At 45.3% G+C, this 22,719-nt stretch overlaps 1 protein-coding gene across 5 annotated transcripts in view; it reads left to right on the top strand.

Moving 5' to 3' along the window:
• Nucleotides 1-5,882: 5,882 nt before the first annotated feature.
• The window catches only part of TBC1D1 (TBC1 domain family member 1), a 212,046-nt gene continuing 195,209 nt past the window's right edge, over nt 5,883-22,719 (top strand). The window contains exon 1 of one of the 5 annotated variants that reach the window (XM_078852572.1): nt 5,883-5,992. The gene's annotated coding sequence lies outside the window, so the exon portion shown is untranslated. Of the gene's footprint in view, nt 6,458-17,032; nt 17,053-22,719 lie in introns of those variants that run through there. The other 4 variants (XM_073342291.2, XM_073342290.2, XM_073342288.2 and 1 more) reach the window with 4 other exon arrangements.

Here is a 22,719-nt window from a genome sequence, read left to right as displayed (position 1 = left end):
TCTCCTCATCCCCTGTGAGTAGTTCTGGTGTCTGTCTGGGCTGCTGCTCTCTGAAAAGCAGCCATGAAACCGTCTAGAATCTTGCTAATTTCACTGTATGGGCCACAACACAGGAATTGTCTGACTGCAAAATCTGAGAGACACCACTATCATTAAATAATTGTCTGATCCCCCCCCATAATTTTGCACACCTGTGAAAATTTAAATTGATAAACATCAAAAAAGCTTTAAAATTGCTATTCATTGAAATTATAAAAAAATTAAATCTCACAAGCCTAAATGTGTGTGTGAGCCTATGCACCAAAGTTAGAATTAAGTTCTTAATTTTTGTTACTGTAGTGCTTATGAAAGGTGTCTGATTGATAGTCTACTAGATTAGAGTCCTCTATTCACTGGACAGTTACAGCACAGAAAGTTTCCTAAGGCCTTGATCCTGCAAACATGTGCATGCTTAACTTTAAGCAGGTGAGCACTCCCACTGCCTATAAGACTTCTCACCGGTTTAGAGTTAAGTACACGTGGAAGTGTACGTCTACACTGCAGAGTTACAGTGCTGCTCAGAGATCACTGAAGGGAAACCACTGTTGTGTGTTCACACTGTCAGCTGCCCGTGCATTAGCATGTTCACACTTGCGACACTTGCAGTGGTATTCGGAGTGGTGCACTCTGAACAGCTATCTCACAGAGTATCTCTTCCTCTTCTGCCACTAAGAGTTGTGGGAAGACGGAGGGGGACATGGGGCATCCTGGGTCCTGTCCCAATGCCCCGTGATGCATTGCTTCGCATCCCAGCAATCCCTATGCTCCGTCTGCATTTGGTGCCATCTTTCCATGGTTTGTGCACTGCGCGCTCTGCCTCTTCGGTCTGCAGGAATGGATCCCTCACTATTGACCAATATGCTGCTCTCTCTCACTAACACTTCATGAGTGGCAGTGGAGTTATTCCTTAAACTACAAAAGCAAGAGGAGCTCAACATTGATCTCACCATGAGTAGCAGCTACGGCACGAAATTGCTTGTGGCATTCACGGAGGTATTGACCACAGTGGAACGCCACTTTTGGACTTGGGAAACAAGCACTGAGTGTTGGGATCACATCGTCATGCACATCCGGGATGACAAGTAGTGGCTGCAGAACTTTTGAATGAGGAAAGCCACATTCATGAGACTTTATGATGAGCTCACCCCAGCCCTGTGGCGCAAGGGGCACAAGAATGAGAGCTGCTTTGTCGTTGGAGAAGCACATGGCGATTGGTAGCAGTCTGAAGTGCTTCCACAGTGCAATCGGCTGCTAACCAGTTTGGAGTGGGAAAGTTGACTGTTGGAGTTGTGTTGATGGAAGTGTGCAGGGCTATTAATCGCATCCTGCTCTGAAAGACCGTGACTCTGGGCAACATCCATGACACTGTGGATGGCTTTGCACAAATGGGCTTCCCTAACTGCGGAGGGGCGATAGACGGCACGCATATTCCAATTCTGGCACCAGACCACCTAGCCACTGAGTAAATAAATCAGAAGGAGTATTTCTCAATGGTTCTCCAGCCGCTTGTGGATCACAGTGGCCATTTCATGGACATTAACGCAGGCTGGTCTGGAAAGGTGCATGACATATGCATCTTTCGGAACACTGGCCTGTTCAGGAAGCTGCAAGCAAGGACTTTCTTTCCGGACCAGATGATCACCATAGGGGAAGTCGAAATGCCCATTGTGATCCTGGGAGACCGTGCCTACCCCTTAATGCTGTGGCTTATGAAGCCATACAAAGGGCAACTTGACAGCAGCAAGGAGCGGTTCAACAACAGGCTGAAAAAGTGCAGAATGACTATTGAGTGTGCTATTGGCTGTTTAAAGGCCCGCTGGCGCTGCCTATGTAGGAGGCTATACCTGGCCGATGACGCTATTCCTATGTTTATAGCCATGTGCTGTTCGCTCCATAATATTTGTGAAGGGAAGGGTGAAAGCTTCACTCAGGGCTGAACCACTGAGGCTCAGGGTTGGAGGCTGAATTTGAACAGCCAGAGACCAGGGCTATTAGAGAGGTGCAGCGCAGGGCCATAAGAATCAGGGATACCTTGAGGCAGCAATGTGAAGCTGAAATCCACTAATATTTGTTGCTATGCTCAGGAGTGCAGTACTTGTAATGCTAGGAGGTGATTGTGATTGGTGCAGACGATGCACTATGAAGGTTTAAGAAAATTGCCTGTTGCTTTGCAGGGCTCTGTTTGCTTTCAGTTAATGGAATCAAGATTTGTTTTGGTCTGAAAGCATTTTTATTAAAAAACAACAACCGGAGGAGAGAGACAAACAAAAAAACACATCAGCATTGTGGGGGATGGGGAAAGGGTGGGTCCCAGGAGGAGGTGGGGTCCCAGGATGGTTAAAGATTTGTGTATGTCCAGGTATCCTAGGCAACCTTGTCCTTTGGAATACAGTTGCAGTGGGTACTGTTCTTGAGGAGGGCTAAACTGCAGAGGGACGAGTGTTGAGTGCAGTGGGTACTAGGAGTCCGCAGGGCTGGACTGTGATGGGGCAGGAGTGGAATGCAGGGGGTACAGACTGGAGCCAGGAGGTTGACAGGAGTGTGCTGGCGTTGTCTGGGGGCAGCATGGGAAAGAGTTTTGTGACAGCGGCTGCAGGGGAGGGAGGGTGCGGTGCTGCTCGGTTTGTAGTGCTAGTAGTGCCTGGAGCGTGTCTGCTTGGCGCTCCATAACCTTTAAGAGCCACTCCATGGCTTTGTTTTGGCATGCCGCATTCTCCTTTCGGTCCCTCTTCTCGCTGTTCTGCCACTCCTTCAATTCTTGCTTTATGGCTGCGGAGTGCATCATGACATCACGCAGAAAGTCCTCTTTAGTTTTTCGTGGCTGCTTTCTAATTCTGCGCAGCCATTCAGCTGGCGATAACAAAGAAGGAGGCTGGGCTCCCAAGGTCGTACCTGTGAAGCCAAAATGCAACATTTTACAGAAGCAGTATTGTTTGCAACACCCAACCACTGATTCAGTGATTTAAAACACAGCCACTATTCACATACCTGTCACTAACTGGCTGACCCCAGGCAAGCATACATGAGCCACAAAGCCCCCAAAATGGTGAGTAACCGCAGGGGAAATCAGTGTTCCAGGACCATAGTGTACACTGGGCACGTGGCTCCTGGGGAGAGCCAGCACTGCAGGAGGGGCCTTATAATTATTACTGTCCCCACATTTTCTACAGGCTGTGTTCATTATGGAAGATATCTCGCTGCTGAGGGTGAGCAGGGAATCAAGGGAGGGTCTTCTCCAAGACTGCGCCTTCTGCCCTGGCTCTTATGCAGCTCGCCTGTGTGCAGCAATAATCTCCCACCCACGCCCCCCAGGTGACGTCAGGAAAGTTACCCTTAATGGGGCAAGGAACAAAGCAGCTCTGCCAAAGAGCCTGCGGCAGCGGATTACCCAGTATCTCAAAGAGAGTTTCGTGGAGATCTCTGAGGCAGATTCCCGTGAAATGAGGGAGTCAATCAACACCCTGTTCCGCCATTCAGACTAGGCATGTGGTGGTACACGCATCATGCAGACACAAGCCGCCTTTCTGCAACCCTCCTGCCCCCAACAATTTGCTTCAGAGATTCCCAAAATCAAAGCCACTTACCAGATTCCTCTTCTCCTGTTCGTGCTTCGCCAAGCTCTGACAGCTGTGACTGGCTAGCCTCCTCCGGGGTAGAGAAGAGCTCCTGGCTGCATACATCTCTGATCTCTGAGTCGTCTTCTGGCTCGGTCCACTCTGAAGTATCCACAGTGGGCTTCGCAGTGAAGGTGGGGTCGCCACTGAGTATCATGTCCAGCTCTTTGTAGAACTGGCAGCTCATAGGCACAGCATTGGAGTGGCGGTTTGCCTCCCACACCTTGTGGTAAGTGTTCTGCAGCTCCTTCGCTTTGACCCTGCACTGCAGGGGGTCCCGGTCATGGCCCCTTTCTGTCATGCACTGTGAAATCTATCCGTAAGTATTGTAATTCCTACAGCTGGAGCGCAGCTGGGACTGGACAGCCTCCTCTCCCCAAAAGCTGATGAGGACCAGCACTCGGCATTGTTCCAAGTGGAGGATCACCTGGTGCGTGGAGCAGGCATTGTCACCTGGAAAGATGCGCTGAGACCACTGCACGCGTCACCAAGCAAACGGGAAGGGGACTTTCAAAATTCCCAAGGAATTTAAGGGGTGAGGCTTACGGTTGGTGACCTGAGGGCAGGGCAGTAGAGTTCAAACGGATGACCAGAGAGGTGAGAAGAGGTATTGTGGGACACCTCCTGGAGGCCAACTGCAGCGCTGTAATCGACCAGGGTGTCTATACTGGCACTGTGGTGCTGTATTGCAGAAAGCTGTATACCTCTTGTGGGGGTGGTTTTTTTTGTTTGTTTGTTTTTTGACAGCGCTGCAACTGCGCAGTTTCTGTGCACTAAGTGCCTTGGTAGTGTGTACACCTGGGGAGTTACAGCGCAGAAAGCTGTTTTACTGCGCAGAAACTTGCCAATGTAGACAAGGCCGAAGTATTTTTCAGAATTGGAGCCTAGTGTGAAAGGAGCACCTTGGAGATTGAAAAGATAGTTCATTCTCCAGGTCCATGCACACCTTAGCCTCTCTGGTACGGAGGAAATCAAACAGTGATTTACATCATGTGGATAGTGGTACTAGAGAAATGGAATGACAGCAGCAACTTTATTTCAGAGAACAACGGGGTACTTTTAGAGTAGCAGACCTAAAAGTGGCAATTCTTCAACTAAAAAACTTCAAAAACAGACTCTGAGAGACTGCTGAATTAGAATTAATTTGCAAACTGGAAACAATTAACTTAGGCTTGAATAAAGAGTGGGAGTGGATGGGTCATTACACAAAGTAAAACTATTTCCCCATGTTTATTCCCCCCCCCCCCATTCTTGTCAACTGCTGGAAATGGCTCACTTTGATTATCACTACAGAAGTCCGTCCCCTGTCCCCCCCCCCCACCCCCCCCGCTGGTAATAGCTCACCTTACCTGATCACTCTCATTACAGTCTGTATGGTAACACCCATTGTTTCATGTTCTCTGTGTATATAAATCTCCCCACTGTATTTTCCACTGCATGCATCTGATGAAGTGAGCTGTAGCTCACGAAAGCTTATGCTCAAATAAATTTCTTAGTCTCTAAGGTGCCACAAGTACGCCTGTTCTTTTTGCGGTACCTTTAAAGACTTACCTTATAATTAGAGATGGGCCCAAACCAACAAACTGGACCAAAGGAATTGCTAATGTTGGGACCAGAGCTGGTCAACATCTTTTGAATGAAAATATGTATTTTTAAATGGCCTTTTATTTCAACACATTTTTTTTCACAAAACTCTAATTTTTTCCCCAAATTTGTGTGATACCTCTCATCACTCTTTTAATCAAGATTCATGCTGCTAATCTTGTTGCAATTGCTGTAGAAATTTTTTGTTTACCACAAACCTGATTTGGGGGAAATCAAAAAGTTCGGCTAACCATTTAGAACACACTGTTTATTTAAAAAAAAATATGAACAAAACAAATGGGGGGGGGGTTAGTGTCAAAAATTGGTCTGTTTTGAGCCCTGCAAAATGAAAACGTCACATTTTCAATACCTCCCCCCGAAATTGGTTCCCCCTCCAGCTCTGTTCAGGCCCCATCTGTGCTTAAACTGCATCCAGTGGGCGAGCCTCTCCTCTGCTGGGCAACGCTGGGGCAGGCCGCCCCTCAGGAGGTGCCAGGCCGCTCCAGCACAGAAGGTCCCTGGAGGAGAGGGCGAGCTGGGGCTTGCCTGTCGCACACCCCGTCCCCCCCAGCACTGACACGACCAGGCCGGGAGCCAGGAAGCGGCTCGCACCCAGCAGATGTCCCTGCCGTGCAGCTGTTGCTCGCATGTGACCGGCAGCCCAGGACTGTCCCTGCTGCACCGGGTCCTAGTGCGCTTGGTCCCAGTGCCCCGAGGCGCGCCGGGGCGGGCTCCTGTTGCTTTCGGATCGTTCGGTAAGTGGCGGCTTCTCCGAGCGGCGCCTCCCAGGCCGGAGCGGGGCTGCCCCCCGCCCCCGGCGCCGAGTCACACGCGCGGGCGGGCGGGAAAAGGAGGCGCCCTCCAGCGCCGGCCCCGCATGCACCGCGCCGAGCTGCAGCTGCGCCCCGCAGGCGGGAGGGGGTCCCTCTCTCGGGCCCCAGGAGCAGCGCCTGTCGCGGCTCCCCGTCCCCAGCCCGGGCAGCCTCCTCAGGGGAAGAGAGCAGCCACGGCGGGGCCCTCTGGCGCCTACAGCGACCCCGGCGCAGGCCGGCAGCGGGCTCGGGCACCAGCAGGTACATCCAGCGCGCTGCATGCTGCTCCCGAGGCAACACACAGCAGCCGCTGTCCCCAGCCCGCTCCGCTTTGGGTTCTGCCCTTCCCCGCCCTAAATACCGTGTGGGGTCGGACTCCTTCTCTCGCGCCCGCACATCCTGCCTTTGGTAAGTCGTTTGAGCGCCTGCAGCCCTGCCTGTAGATCTGCTTGAGACGGGCCGAAATAGACCCCGAACTTGGGGGCAGCGCGACCCAGAGTGGGATGGGGTGGCTGGGGGGCGGGGTTTAATAGGGAGGTGTGGGTATAAATTGTTCAGTGCACACCGTCCACTGCCCCCTCCCCCAGCATAGTAAATACGAAAGTTTTTAATCTTTTAAAATCTGGGGCAATTTTATAGTTTTGTGAAGTAAAATAATTGAAACGAGTTTATGGACATGCCAAAATGCAATGATGTTTGGCCGTTCCGATGACATCTGCCTGTTCCACTTCCTCCTTGCTTGGGCTGATAGTGGTGTGGATTAAATCCTCAGATTAGATCTGTGCTCATTGAGGCTCAAAAGATCTGCCAAAATGACCTTACAGGGTCTGGTTTAAATGATGCAAGCAAGGAGATACAGAGGTGCCCTCTCTGCTCTGAACACCCTGAACCTGTATGTTGTTTATGTAAGAGCACCTTATATTTTGAAATCTTTTGGTAGAGGATCATATTATGTACAGCCCTGAGGCACAACAGAATGAGTTCAGGGCAATCTTACATACTACCTTTGTTCTGGGGTTTTACACACCAAACAGTTTTGTATCCATTTCCTAGAAAGAGTGAAACTGTACAAGAGCTAACAACAGTGTAAGCAGGCATTTGTACCAATGTGCGATTTTCATTGCAGAGTGGTCAAAACACCTGAGCTGGCAGGATATAGCTGCACCTGTGCTGGAAAATGGATACTTCATTGCCTGCTGTGGGTGCACGCAGAATATTCGGGTGGTTGTTAGTATAAACTAAACCAACCTTGCCATTTTAAAAAAGTTTGCTTAATTTTTGTGTAGGGTGTATGTTGCGTGGAATCTGAGCACTTCAAGAGTCCACAATTTCCTTCTCTTTACTCTTCCCCGTAAAGGGTCCATATCATTATCTCTACAATCCTTCTTTTAGCTCAGGAGCACAAGATGTAATTCCCTCTAGAACTTGTCAACATTGCTCCAGATGTCAGAAAGAAAAAGAGTGATCTTTTGAGATGAACACAGTGCTCTTCTCATAGGGGTGAAGCCAGCCTCTGGTAGTCCAGGGGTCTCAGAATGCGAATTTAGATCCCTTAAACACAGTTAACAGGACTACAATCCCTTTAACGTTAACATTCATTTAAAAGAAGAGAGGGTGTGCAGGAGAGATATGACATATGTGTAACTATTTTTAGTGCAGTTCTAAAAGCTTGAGACCTTGTGTGTTGCATTTTATTTAGAAAAGAAGCTAATACTGCAGCTCTACAGTAGAAAACTGCTGCAGTACAGATGGAGGGATTTGTGACCCCAGTTAAATCCAGAGATTGAGTGGAACATTACCGTACACAGTGAATAAAATGTACTTTTGCCGTGTATTAAAGCACAAATGGCTCTGAGCTGTGACAATGGTAATAATGGTATAAGAATGCTCATGAACTACTTTATAAGTAATGAAATATAAAATGGTCAAACTATGAAACTTTTTGTAAGCACTGTACAAAAATACTATTGGCTGAACTACTAATCGAGGAGGAAAAATGACAAGTCAAAAGGGAAATGGATGCATTCCATGATGTGACTACTTCAAATGGGAATTCACAGACCTTAGTCAAATGAAAAATTGGTGCCTGTAGGTGTACATTTTTGTGACATTCTGGACATGTCATTGAATAGATGAAGAGAAGTGAAGTTGAGGTTGTAACATGATTGGCAGTTGCATACTTTTTTCATGCTTCAACATTATAACTTGTCTAGCAAGCCAGCTTGTGTCTATATCCTTTGCAAACAGCAGGTTTTTTCTGACTTTTAGAGTGCTGATTTGTTAACGCATCTATTAATTTTTTTTAGTTTAGATAATATTAAACTGTTTCAGAAACTTCAATACCCAAAATGTCAGGCAGCAGAGTATTCACTTCTATTGTCAGCAGTAGCACATAGCAACAGATGTCAAGAGCAGGAACAGTAAACTATTTATAATTTGCAGATTTGTTTATTACACATTTCATTTTGTAATTCATAGCATAATCAAGAGTCTGTTGTCACTTTCCTGAAAATAAGCTTAATTGTTTCTTTACACTCCATTTAACTGTTTTTAATTCATCTGAGGCCATAGAGCAAAGTACTAGTTAAAATAGCTGCTTACCCAGGTTTTAAAACAGAGCGAAATGTGTGGTCTGATCCAAAGCCCACTGAAGTCAATGGAAAGACTCCTTGAAGAGCTGGGATTTTATGAAAGTACATGATAGCTGAGAAATTACTGGGGAATTTAGTGAGAAGCATTGATTTCTGGAATTGGCCGTGACATTATGCATATATACCAATTAGGGTTGTAGAAGAAGTGAAGGAATAGATAATAAATTGCTGTGAGTCTGCCGAGGACTGGTTAGTGCAGTCTTTTTCTTTGTTGTCTAGCTGATCAAATTAAAACTATTTGAAAATTAAAAGCATCCTATGACATGATATTATACAGTGTGTCCTGGGACTGACACAGATACCATAGTAGTGCTTACATGATATGATCTACGCAGTTCTGAGTACTTATTTCAATCCTATAACAATAAAACAGATTGAAAACCTAAAATGAAGTTGAAAACAAAATGACAGAAATTATAAATTTATAACCACCTGCCCCAGAGAACAATCTAGTAGGTTTTATGTGATGCGCTACAGGAAAGGGGAGAATTGAGTGTGTAATCTTTACCAAAAGGGTGAAAACTTTTCCTTAATAACGGTGACACCTCCTGCACCTATCATTCACATATCTCAAGCATATTCTTGTCATTTATACTTGTATGTGCTGTAAGGCTGATGTGTTTTAAATGAATCTATCAGCATGGGTGCAGACAACCTGTATCTCGGGGTCAGATTGAGAGGCAAAGTGGTGTTACTTAACTGTTGTGCACATTCCAGAATTCTGCCTACAGGCCAAAACTCTACCCAGAATTCCAGAGTAGTTTGATGTTTCTGCTAAAAAGATCAGCAGTGAAGTATTTTACAATGTTGATTGAATTGTCATTAGGCTTCACAGCTAACATTTTGTAGAGACAAATGGGGTAAATTTTTGCCTCTTTTAAGACCAACTGTGCCTCCTTCAGGGTAGTTCAGAGGATACAGGGAGAAAAAGGAATCCTTTCTCCAACTCAGGGTATGTCTACACTACGAAATTAGGTTGAATTTATAGAAGTCGGTTTTGTAGAAAGCATTTTTATACAGTTGATTGTGCGTGTCCCCACACAAATGCTCTAAGTGCATGTAGTCAGCAGAGTGTGTCCACAATACCGAGGCAACCGTCGACTTCCGGAGCGTTGCACTGTGGGTGGCTATCCCACAGTTCCCGCAGTCTCTGCTGTCCATTTGAATTCTGGGTAGAAATCCCAGTGCCTGATGGGGCTAAAACATTGTCGCGGGTGGTTCTGGGTACATATCGTCAGGCCCCTGTTCCCTCCCTTCCTCCATGAAAGCAAGGGCAGACAATCGTTTTGTGCCTTTTTTCCTGAGTTACCTGTGCAGATGCCATACCACGGCAAGCATGGAGCCCGCTCAGCTCACTGTCACCGTATGTCTCCTGGGTGCTGGCAGACGTGGTACTGCATTGCTACGCAGCAGCAGCAACCCATTGCCTTGTGGCAGCAGACAGTACAATAGGCCTGAAAACTATCCTCATCATGTCCAAGGTGCTCCTGGCCACCTCGGTAAGGTCGATCGGGAGCGCCTGGGCAGATATGGGTGCAGGGACTAGAGTGACTCGACCAGGTCATTCTTTTCAGTCCTGCAAGCAGTCCTATTGTACCATCTTCTGCTGAGCAGCCAGGAGATGTGGATGGCTTGCAGTCCTTCTGCACTGTCTGCTGCCAGCCAAAGATGTAAAAGATAGATGGAATGGATCAAAACAAGAAATAGACCAGATTTGTTTTGTATTCATTTGCTCCTCCCTCCCTCCGTGAAGTCCTGCCTGAAATACCAGAGGGAGGATTGAGCATTGGCCTGCTAAACCCAGGGGTTTGAGTTCAATCCTTGAGGGGGCCATTCTGTGTGACAGGTGTTTTTGTTTCTCCTTGATGTAAAGCCACCCCCTTTGTTGATTTTAATTCCCTGTAAGCCAACCCTGTAAGCCATGTCGTCAGTCGCCCCTCCCTCCGTCAGGGCAACGGCAGACAATCGTTCCGCACCTTTTTTCTGTGCAGACTCCATACCACGGCAAGCATGGAGCCCGTTCAGATCACTTTGGCAATTAGGAGCACATTAAACACCACACGCATTGTCCAGCAGTATATGCAGCGCTGAACCTGGCAAAGCGATACCGGGCAAGTAGGCGACGTCAGCGTGGTGACGAGAGTGATGAGGACATGGATACAGACTTCTCTCAAAGCACGGGCCCTGGCAATGTGGGCATCATGGTGCTAATGGGGCAGGTTCATGTGATGGAATGCCGATTCTGGGCTCGGGAAACAAGCACAGACTGGTGGGACCGCATTGTGTTGCAGGTCTGGAACGATTCCCAGTGGCTGCGAAACTTTCGCATGCGTAAGGGCACTTTCATGGAACTTTGTGACTTGCTTTCCCCTGCCCAGAAGCGCATCAATACCAAGATGAGAGCAGCCCTCACAGTTGAGAAGCGAGTGGCAATAGCCCTGTGGAAGCTTGAAACGCCAGACAGCTACCGGTCAGTCAGGAATCAATTTGGAGTGGGCAAATCTACTGTGGGGGCTGCTGTGATGCAAGTAGCCAACGCAATCAAAGATCTGCTGATATCAAGGGTAGTGACCCTGGGAAATGTGCAGGTCATAGTGGATGGCTTGCTGCAATGGGATTCCCTAACTGTGGTGGGGCGATAGACGGAACCCATATCCCTATCTTGGCACCGGAGCACCAAGCCGGCAAGTACATAAACCGCAAGGGGTACTTTTCAATAGTGCTGCAAGTACGGGTGGATCACAAGGGATGTTTCACCAATATCAACGTGGGATGGCCGGGAAAGGTACATTACGCTCGCATCTTCAGGAACTCTGGTCTGTTTCAAAAGCTGCAGGAAGGGATTTTATTCCCAGACCAGAAAATAACCGTTGGGGATGTAGAAATGCCTACAGTTATCCTTGGGAACCCAGCCTACCCCTTAATGCCCTGGCTTATGAAGCCGTACACAGGCAGCCTGGACAGTAGTCAGGAGCTGTTCAACTACAGGCTGAGCAAGTGCAGAATGGTGGTAGAATGTGCATTTGGGCGTTTAAAAGCATGCTGGCGCAGTTTACTGACTCAGTTAGACCTCAGCGAAACCAATATTCCCACTGTTATTACTGCTTGCCGTGCGCTCTATAATATCTGTGAGAGTAAGGAGGAGACGTTTATGGCGGGGTGGAAGGTTGAGGCAAATCGCCTGGCTACTGATTATGCGCAGCCAGATACCAGGGCGGTTAGAAGAGCACAAGAGGGCGCAGTGTGCATCAGAGAAGCTTTGAAAACCAGTTTCATGACTGGCCAGGCTACGGTGTGAAAGTTCTGTTTGTTTCTCTTTGATGAAACCCCCCGCCCCTTGGTTCATCTACTTCTCTGTAAGCTAACCTTCCTCCCTTCAATCACCGCTGTCAGTGGCAATAAAGTCATTGTTGCTTCACATTCATGCATTCTTTATGCATTCATCACACAAATAGAGGAATAACTGCCAAGGTAGCCCGGGAGGGGTGGTGGAGGAGGGAAGGACAAGGCCACACAGCACTTTAAAACTTATTGAATGCCAGCTTTCAGTTGCTTGGGCAATCCTCTGGGGTGGAGTGGCTGGGTGTCTGGAGGCCCCCCCACCGCGTTCTTGGGCATCTGGGTGAGGAGGCTATGGAACGTGGGGAGGAGGGCGGTTGGTTACACAGGGGCTGTAGTGGCGGTCTGTGCGCCTGCTGCCTTTCCTGCAGCTCAGCCATACGCTGAAGTGTATTAGTTTGATCCTCCAGCAGCCTCAGCATTGAATCCTGCCTCCTCTCATCACATTGCCGCCACCTTTCAGCTTCAGCCCTCTCTTCAGCCTGCCACTTACTCTCCTCAGCCCACCACCTCTCTTCCCGGTCATTTTGTGCTTTCCTGCACTCTGACATTGTCTGCCTCCACGCATTCATCTGTGCTCTGTCAGAGTGGGAGGACAGCATGAGCTCAGAGAACATTTCATCGCGAGTGTGTTTTTTTCACCTTCTAATCTTCACTAGCCTCTGGGAAGGAGAAGATCCTGTGATCCTTGAAACACAGGCAGCTGGTGGAGAAAAAAAAAAGGGACAGTGGTATTTAAAAAGACACATTTTATAGAACAATGGGTACACTCTTTCACGGTAAACCTTGCTGTTAACATTACATACGTAGCACATGTGCTTTCGTTCCAAGGTTGCATTTTGCCTCCCACCACCATGTGGCTAGCCCCTCATCCCTCCCCATGGCTAACAGTGGGGAACATTTCTGTTCAGCCACAGACAAACAGCCCAGCAGGAACGGGCACCTCTGAATGTCCCCTTAAGAAAAGCACCCTATTTCAACCAGGTGACCATGAATGATATCACTCTCCTGAGGATAACAGAGAGATAAAGAACGGATGTTGTTTGAACGCCAGCAAACATACACTGCAATGCTTTGTTCTACAATGATTCCCGAGTATGTGCTACTGGCCTGGTGTGGTAAAGTGTCCTACCATGGTGGGTGGAATAAGGCTGCCTTCCCCAGAAACCTTTTGTAAAGGCTTTGGGAGTACATCCAGGAGAGCCGCGAATGCCAAAGCAAATTAATCATTAAACATGCTTGCTTTTAAACTATGTATAGTATTTTAAAATGTACATTCACCAGAGGTCCCTTCTCCGCTTGGCGGGTCCGGGAGGCAGCCTTGGGTGGGTTCGGGGGGTACTAGCTCCAGGTCCAGGGTGAGAAATAATTCCTGGCTGTCGGGAAAACCGGTTTCTCCGCTTGCTTGCTGTGAGCTATCTATAACTTCATCATCATCATCTTCCTCGTCCCCCAAACCTGCTTCTGTGTTGCCTCCATCTCCATTGAAGGAGTCAAACAACACGGCTGGGGTAGTGGTGGCTGAACCGCCTGAAATGGCATGCAGCTCATCATAAAAGCGGCATGTTTTGGGCTCTGACCCGGAGTGGCTGTTTGCCTCTCTGGTTTTCTGGTAGGCTTGCCTTAGCTCCTTAAGTTTCACACGGCACTGCTTCAGGTCCCTGTTATGGCCTCTGTCCTTCATGCCTGGGAGATTTTGACAAATGTTTTGGCATTTTGAAAACTGGAACGGAGTTCTGATAGCATGGATTCCTCTCTCCATACAGCGATCAGATCCCGTACCTCCCGTTCGGTCCATGCTGGAGCTCTTTTGTGATTCTGGGACTCCATCATGGTCACCTCTGCTGATGAGCTCTGCATGGTCACCTGCAGCTTGCCACGCTGGCCAAACAGGAAATTGAAATTCAAAAGTTTGCAGGCCTTTTCCTGTCTACCTGGCCAGTGCATCTGAGTTGAGAGTGCTCTCCCGAGCGGTGACAATGGAGCACTCTGGGATAGCTCCCCGAGGCCAATACCATCTAATTGCGTCCACAATACCCCAAATTCAACCCAGCAAGGTCGATTTCAGCGCTAATCCCCATGTCGGGGGTGGAGTAAGGAAATCGATTTTAAGAACCCTTTAAGTCGAAAAAAAGGGCTTCGTCGTGTGGACGGGTGCAGGGTTAAATCGATTTAACGCTGCTAAATTTGACCTCAACTCCTAGTGTAGACCAGGGCTTAGTAGTCTGGTGTGGAGTGGTTGCATGGCTGTTCTGCAACTAACCTCCATGGGCTGACATGACAGTTGGGGCCTTTGTTCATCCCCTACCTAGGGAGCTAGGCCTGTGGATTTATGTAGTGGTGGAGTCCTGACCACTTCCTTGTACTTCCCCACCACACTGCCAAGTCATGCTAATTCTTCTGTGAGGTCTGTCTTCCTCTGTAGCCAGGAGCTGTGGTGTGTTTGGCACTTAACTGAGCTAAGATCAAGTGTAACCAATTTATTTGAGCATAAGCTTTCGTGAGCTACAGCTCACTTCATCGGATGCATACTGTGGAAAGTACAGAAGATCTTTTTATACACACAAACCATGAAAAAATGGGTGTTAACCTTTTGTAGTGGTATTCTCTCCCCCGACTCCACTCTCCTGCTGGTAATAGCTTATCTAAAGTGATCACTCTCTCCTTACAATGTGTATGATAATCAAGTTGCGCCATTTCCAGCACAAATCCAGGTTTTCTCAAATAAATTGGTTAGTCTCTAAGGTGCCACAAGTACTCCTTTTCTTTTTGCGAATACAGACTAACACGGCTATTACTCTGAAAAAAGATCAAGTGTAGTTTCTGTTATTATCAGTTTAATTACTTGTCTGCATGTTCAGCCCTCCATATTCAGAATGTTATTTTTGCAGCCATAAGAGTCAAAGATTTTGGCCCCAACTCTGGGCTGAACTTGTTGTAGATGCAGCCCAGGAGTGGGAGTGGGGAACTGCTTTTGCCCCTCCTGGACTCTTGGGCTGCTAGGATCCCATTTGACCCCGGGTATAAGCTAGTGCATTGACACTGGCTGCTCTGATTTATGCCTTCGCTGCTGTGATTTCCAACGGACTGTCTGGCAGCCCAGAATGGCTGAAGCACTGAGATTTCCTGCTGCATCTTTTGTCTCTTCACATTTCCTTCTTTCCCTAGGACATGCTCCTATTCTGGTCCTGCAGCACTGACTGTGATGAAGTGTGGCATTGGTCCATTACTCTGGCCATCCATTTTCAGTGAATCCCCTAACAATAAGGGTAATCTGTGGTGCGCAGATCTGTCTGGTTAATTGTGGAATGCCGCTACCAGGCTGGCAAGGTTTGCACTTTCCAGATCTGAGTCTAGACTCAAAGGAGACATTAAAGCCTTAAGTGACACTGGCCTAGGCAGGAGTTAAGCTGAGGCTGAATGAGTTGCTGGGAGCTGCCCAAGGAGTGTGAGTGAGTGCTGACAGGGTGCAAGGAGATCCAGAAAGCATGCTGCAGCAGGACAGTCTGCTTGTCTCAACCCAAAGATGGTGGTAACTTGGCTGAATGGAGTTTACCAAAGCCTTGAAGGAAAGATTAAGATTTAGGTAAGGGAAAACCTGTATGGGCCTTTATTGTTTTATCCCTTTGTGCTGCGTAGTGTGTACCTTTGGGTAAATCAATAAATAGTGCTTTATGTTGAAGAAGCTGTTTTTGGGTCACTTTATTCAGCCCCTATCTCAGACTCCAGAGGAAAAGGGCATACAAATACCATTGGGTCTGGCGAGTTAACACGGTTGGTAAATAGGGGGGCTGCAGCCTAAAGATCCAATCTAGATTCATAGATTCCAAGGCCAGATCATCTATTGTAATCCATTGTGATCATCTAGTCTGGTCTTCTGTTTAACACACAAAACTCCCCAAAATAATTCCTAGAGTAGATCTTTTAGAAAAACATTCAATCTTGTTTTAAAAATTGTTAATGATGGAGCACCCACCACAACTGTTGAAAGAGGGGTAGGGTAGGTCTGTGTAGTTCCGCCTTGCGGGGGTTGAAGATAGCACAACCTGTTCCGTGAGAGGGCACTCAAGAGGGACTGTTAGGGGATGAAAGCATAGCTCACTTTGTAACTGTGACACATGCTTAACTTTATGCTTCTGAGTAGTCCCATTTAAGTTAATAGGACTACCCATAGACCTAAAGTTAGGCATGTACATACATGTTTGCAGGATCAGTTCCTAAAGCAGAATTTAGCCCTTAGTTTACATTAAATAGACCCCATTGAATTCAGTGGCATTAAATTGGTGTAATTTAGGGTAGAATCTGTCCCTAAGTTAGGACAAAAACAACAGAAGGAAGTGAAACAGAAAGAATGCATATGAGGAAGGGAAGACGAGGCTGACTACAGGGAGATTCTGAGGCTAGTTAGATTAATGAGATGCATGTTTTAAGGGTTGAAATGATGTTCCTTTGCCTCTTGGGCACTACTAAAATTGAACCCTGAAAATCTGATTTTTCTATTACTGTTCATAATTTTAGTTCCAAAAAGTTAGGTTTTGGTGGGTTTTTTTTAAAAGAAGGTCCATTTGAAAATAATATAAGTGTGGACATGGAAAATGATTCAAGTATTTATTTTTTAAAAAAGCAAGTTGATGTCAAGAATCTCTGAGTTTATATTAAATACACTCCAGCGGGTCAGTACTTATTGAAGTATGACAAAACAGCTCACTGTTTAATATAGTTTAATCCTTAGACTTAGCATTGAAAATAACATGTTACTCTCTGCTGTAATGTTAGATGTCTCTAGTTAGGGATACAACATTTTGTAGTGCTGGAATAAAAGAGAACTGGAGGTTATGATTAGAGCTGGGCACAATTTTATGAATACAACCTTTTTTTTAAATAAAAAATGGCCTTTTTTTAAATTGGAAAATTTTCATGAAAATGTTTGATTAAAATTTTAAAAAATCCTTTTTTCAAGGAAACTGGGAAAAAGAAAACTGGGAAATGTGGTCTCGATGAAATTACTATAAGGTGGGTGCACAATTGATTGAAAGACCATATTCAGAAGAGTTATCAATGTTTCATTGTCAAACTGGTTATCTAGTGGGGGCCCACAGGGGTGAGTCGTGGTTCTGGATCTATTCAATGTTTTCATTAATTACTTGGATAATGGTGTGAAGAATATGTTTATAAAATTTGCAGATGTCACTAAGCTGGGAGGGGTTGCAAGCACTTTGGAGGACGGGCTTAGAATTCAAAACAACCTTGACAAATTGTCGAATTGGTCTGAATTCAACAAGATGAAATTAATAAAGACAAGTGCATAGTACTTGACATAGGAAGGAAAAATGAAATACACAATTACAAAATGGTAGTCCAGCCCCGACCCAGCGCCTCAGCCGGAGCGCTGGAGCGGGGCTGAGCCGTGTGGTCCGGCCCCCAACCCAGCACCCCGACAGGAGCGCTGGAACGTGGGCCAGGCCAGATGCAACCCATGGGCTGTAGTTTGCCCACCCCTGAGCTAATGTCATAAATAGAGAAGAAGGATAGTCCAGTGGTTAGGGTGCTAACCTGGGAGTGGGCAGACCTTGATTCAAGTCCCTGCTCTGCCACAGCTTTGTTATATGACCTTGGCCAAGTCACTTTGGGCTCGTCTTCACTACGGCACGACATCAGTTCCATTGATGCAGCGGCACTGATGTAGCACGTCTTGCGAAAACGCGCTATATTGATGGAAGAGCGCTTTCCCATCGATGCATTTACTCCCCCTCCCTCAACGAGAGGCAGAAGCTATGTTGGTGGGAGATGGAGGCAGAGCTTAGAGTCGATGTAACTTGTTTACAGTAAGTTATATCGACTTAAGCGGTAGTGTAGACAAGTCCTTAGTCTCTCTTTTCTTCAGTTTTCCATCAGTTAAATGGGATAACAATACTTACCTACCTCATGGGGGTGGTGTGAGGGAAAAATACACTAAAGATGTGAGGTGCTCAGATACTGTGGCAGTGGGAGCCATACAAGTACCTAAATTAAAGAGATTAGGTGTTGTTAGATATTTTTGATTAGAAGCAGCAGTGCTATTCATTTATATGTGATTATTGTGTATTTTAGCCTCAGCATAGAGAAGGAGAATATGGATGGAGTGTGGTATCACATACAGAGCCCTGAGTTCATAGTTGGTTTGGGTCACAGATGAAATGAGTTTGCTGGTTTTAGTGCATGACACAAAGATAGTCCCCAGCTGGTCATAATCTGTGATCAGTCTGTGTTCTTGAGACCCACATTTACAGTTGCAGGTCAAGGTAAAATACTTTTTTGTAAAGAAGTTTGCATAGCACCTGCCTATCACTGTGCCTGGTTCTAGGAAGTGGTGTTTGCCTCTCACTTTCCTGGGCAAAAAGGATCACTACGTTCACCCAAAAACATTGAAAATGGAAAGCAAAGTTTTGAATTACAGTCCTGCTGCATGTATTAACCATATTGATTTCAACTGAGAACAGACTTTGCTTAGCCTTGTTATACTGAGACCATTATGCTCGCCCTTAAGTAACAACAAAGTTATAATCAGTGAGCTCGATTTTCATGGTCTTTGCGCTGTGTGCCTGCTGAGCCCCGAACGAATCAAAACCACCTGGAGAGTTGCTGAATTGTTTTCCATTTTCACTGTTAACAAAAAAAGTTTCACAATTGCGTCTCAAACAGAGAAGAGAGAGCTTCATTTCCCTATTGGGAGTTTGAATCCCTGACAGAAGCCTTTGCAAGAGCACAGCGGTAATGACGTTATAGAGCATTTTGTTGGTTAGACAAATATAGAAGTGCTTTGTTAAGCTGAGGTCAACTTCTGTGACAGTGTGTTTATAAACGAAGAAATTTCTGGACTGTTCCCTTTGCTTTCTGTATATGAAATGAGCTGTACATGGGAGATGTTTAATATAATTGAAATGAGGCCTACAAATATATATTTCATATTTCTTATAGTATTTACATCTGTTGGGGCCTTTTTAAATTCTTCATGCATCTAGATTGTTAGCAAATTCAGAGTTCTGGCTCATGGACTGTCTTTGCACTGTAGGATTCTCTTGCTAAGCTCACCAGCCCTGGAATCATTAATAATAAAGCCATAAAAGGGCATTCATCCACAGTTGGATCCAAAAGTTCCAGAAGAGAAGGCTATAAAAAGGCCCAGCATCTGTATCCATCTTTAAATCTTGTTTTTTTCCTCCCTGCAAAGTAGTTACAGAACCATGTTTTCCCTTTTCGTTCTTTTGGAAAGTGGTCCGTTTTTTTAAAACGTTTTCAAAAATTTTGTGTTTTATATACAATGTAACATTTCTAATAATATTATATTCCCGCCCTCCAACCCGTTGAAAAATAAATCTCATTTTTGCAATACCCACACAGCTGATATAAACTTTTCAAATTTTGAAAATTTTTGATGGGTAACACAGACTAATTTTTCATGAAAATTTTTGCAAATTTTTTCCCCATTTTTTTGGCCAACTCTATAAATGAAGAAAGACAAACAAATGTACTGTAGCCATAATAAAGAAATGAGTACGTGATTTAGTATAACAGATTTGCTAAAATAAACTTACAATAAAGATGATTGTTTACCGTGTTGTTATAGCTGTCTCTTGAAAAAGAAAATTCATAATAAAGAGTTTTAAAAGAGCTGGTCAAGTTTCTATCTGGATCATTAACATTTCTTTTTAATAAGTCCTGGAACGCTGGGGAAGTTCCAGAAGACTGGAACTAAGCTAATGTTGTGTCAATATTTAAAAACGGGATAACCTGGGTAATTATAGGCCTGTCAGTCTGACATTAACCCTTAGCCAAAAAAAAAAAAAAAGAAAATGGCTGACACAGGACTAGATAAGTCTTCACTGCAGAGGATGTGAAGGAGAGTCTCAAACCTGAGTCATTCTTTTTAGTTGACAAATTTGAGGAAATGTCCTAAACTGAGGAGTCAGTAGAGGAGGTTTTGGAACAAATTGATAACTTAAATAGTAATAAGTCACCATTTATGGATGTACTGATGTAGCTCATGAAAGCTTATGCTCAAATAAATTTGTTGGTCTCTAAGGTGCCACAAGTACTCCTTTTCTTTTTGCGGATACAGACTAACACGGCCGTTACTCTGAAACCTAAATTACTCAAGATAGTTAAAGTCCAAAGCTGACTGCAAAGAGTTACAAAGGGATTTCACAAAATTGGGTAACTGGGCAACAAAATGACAGATTAAATTCAGTGTTGATAAATGCAAAGTAATGCACATTGGAAAAATATAATCCCAACTCTACATACAAAATGATGGGTCAAAATTTGCTGTTATCACTCAAAAAAGAGATCTTGGAGTCATCCTGGCTAGTTCTTTGAAAACATCTGTTCAATATGGCAGTCAAAAACGCTAACAATGTCAGGAACGATTAGGAAAGGGATAAATATCATAGAGCCACTATAAATTCATGGTGCACCCATACTTGCTATATTGTGTGCAGTTCTGGTCCCCCCATCTCAAAAAAGTTACTTTAGAATTGGAAAACATACTGAGAATTGCTGCAGAAATGAATAGTGGTACGGAACAGCTTTCATATGAGGAGAGCTTAAAAAGTCTGTATCTGCAAAAAGAAAAGGAGTACTTGTGGCACCTTAGAGACTAACCAATTTATTGGAGCATAAGCTTTCATGAGCTACAGCTCACTTCATCGGATGCATTCAGTGGAAAATACAGTGGGGAGACTTTAAATACACAGAGAACATGAAACAATGACTGTTACCATACACACTGTAACAAGAGTGATCAGGTAAGGTGAGCTATTACCAGCAGGAGAGAAAAAAAACCTTTTGTAGTGATAATCAAGGTGAGCCATTTCCAGCAGTTGACAAGAACATGTGAGGAACAGTAGGAGGGGAAATAAACATGGGGAAATAGTTTTACTTTGTGTAATGACACATCCATTCCCAGTCTTTATTCAAGCCTAATTTAATGATGTCCAGTTTGCAAATTAATTCCAATTCAGCAGTCTCTTGTTGGAGTCTGTTTTTGAAGTTTTGTTGTTGTAATATTGCAACTTTTAGGTCTATAATCGAGTGACCAGAGAGATTGAAGTGTTCTCCGACTGGTTTTTGAATGTTATAATTCTTGACATCTGATTTGCGTCCATTTATTCTTTTACGTAGAGACTGTCCAGTTTGGCCAGTGTACATGGCAGAGGGGTGTTGCTGGCACATGATGGCATATATCACATTGGTAGGTGTATGGGTGAATGAGCCTCTGATATTGTGGCTGATGTGATTAGGCCCTATAATGGCATCCCCTGAATAGATATGTGGACACAGTTGGCAACGGGCTTTGTTGCAAGGATAGGTTCCTGGGTTAGTGGTTTTGGTGTGTGGTGTGTGTTGCTGGTGAGTATTTGCTTCAGGTTGTGGGGCTGTCTGTAAGCAAGGACTAGCCTGTCTCCCAAGATCTGTGAGAGTGATGGGTCATCCTTCAGGACAGGTTGTAGATCCTTGATGATGCTTTGGAGAGGTCTTAGTTGGGGGCTGAAGGTGATGACTAGTGGCGTTCTGTTATTTTCTTTGTTGGGCCTGTCCTGTAGTAGGTGACTTCTGGGTACTCTTCTGGCTCTGTCAATCTGTTTCTTCACTTCAGCAGGTGGGTATTGTAGTTGTAAGAATGCTTGATAGAGATCTTGTAGGTGTTTGTCTCTGTCTGAGGGGTTGGAGCAAATGTGGTTGTATCATAGAGCTTGGCTGTAGATAATGGATCGTGTGGTGTGGTCTGGATGAAAGCTGGAGGCATGTAGGTAAGTATAGTGTCAGTAGGTTTCCAGTATAGGATGGTGTTTATGTGACCATCACTTATTAGCACCGTAGTGCCCAGGAAGTGGATCTCTTGTGTGGATTGATCCAGGCTGAGGTTGATGGTGGGATGGAAATTGTTGAAATCATGGTGGAATTCCTCAAGGGCTTCTTTTCCATGGGTCCAGATGATGAAGATGTCATCAATGTAGCGCAAATAGAGTAGGGGCATTAGGGGACGAGAGCTGAGGAAGCATTGTTCTAAGTCAGCCATTAAAATGTTGGCATACAAAAAGTCTGGGACTGTTTAGTTTAGAAAATAGATGACTAAGGGTGATATGACAGAGATCTATAAAATGAATGGTATGGAGAAAGTGAATAGGCAGGTGTTATTTACTGTATCACATAACACAAGAACCAGGGATCACCAATGAAATTCATAGGCAGCAAGTTTAAAATAAACATAAAGTACTTCTTCACACAACACAATCCATTTGTGGAGCTTGTTGCTGGGGGATGTTTTGAAGGCCAAAAGTATAACTGTTCAAAAAAGAATTAGATAAGTTAATGGAGGATTGGTCCATCAATGGCTATTAGCCTGATAGTCAGGGACGCAACCTCATGCTCTGGGAGTTCCTAGCCTCTGAATTCCAGAAACTGGGAGTAGACGACAGGGGATGGACCACTCAAAAATTGCCTCTTTCTGTTCATTCCCTTTAAAGTGTCTGGCACTGGCCATTGTCAGAAGACAGGATACTGGGCTAGATTGACCGTTGGTGTGACCCAGTATGACCATTCTTATGTTCTCTAGATTAAATAATAATTAAAGGATTATATAAATAACATGGTTTTATCGAAAATAGATCTTGTCAAACTAACCTGTTATAATTTTTTGAT

This window comes from Lepidochelys kempii, chromosome 4, assembly GCF_965140285.1.
Source record: "Lepidochelys kempii isolate rLepKem1 chromosome 4, rLepKem1.hap1, whole genome shotgun sequence".
In the NCBI taxonomy this organism is placed as follows: Eukaryota; Metazoa; Chordata; order Testudines; family Cheloniidae; genus Lepidochelys; species Lepidochelys kempii.
Note: the sequence above shows the minus strand (reverse complement) of the source record. Positions and strands in the feature narration are given on the sequence as shown.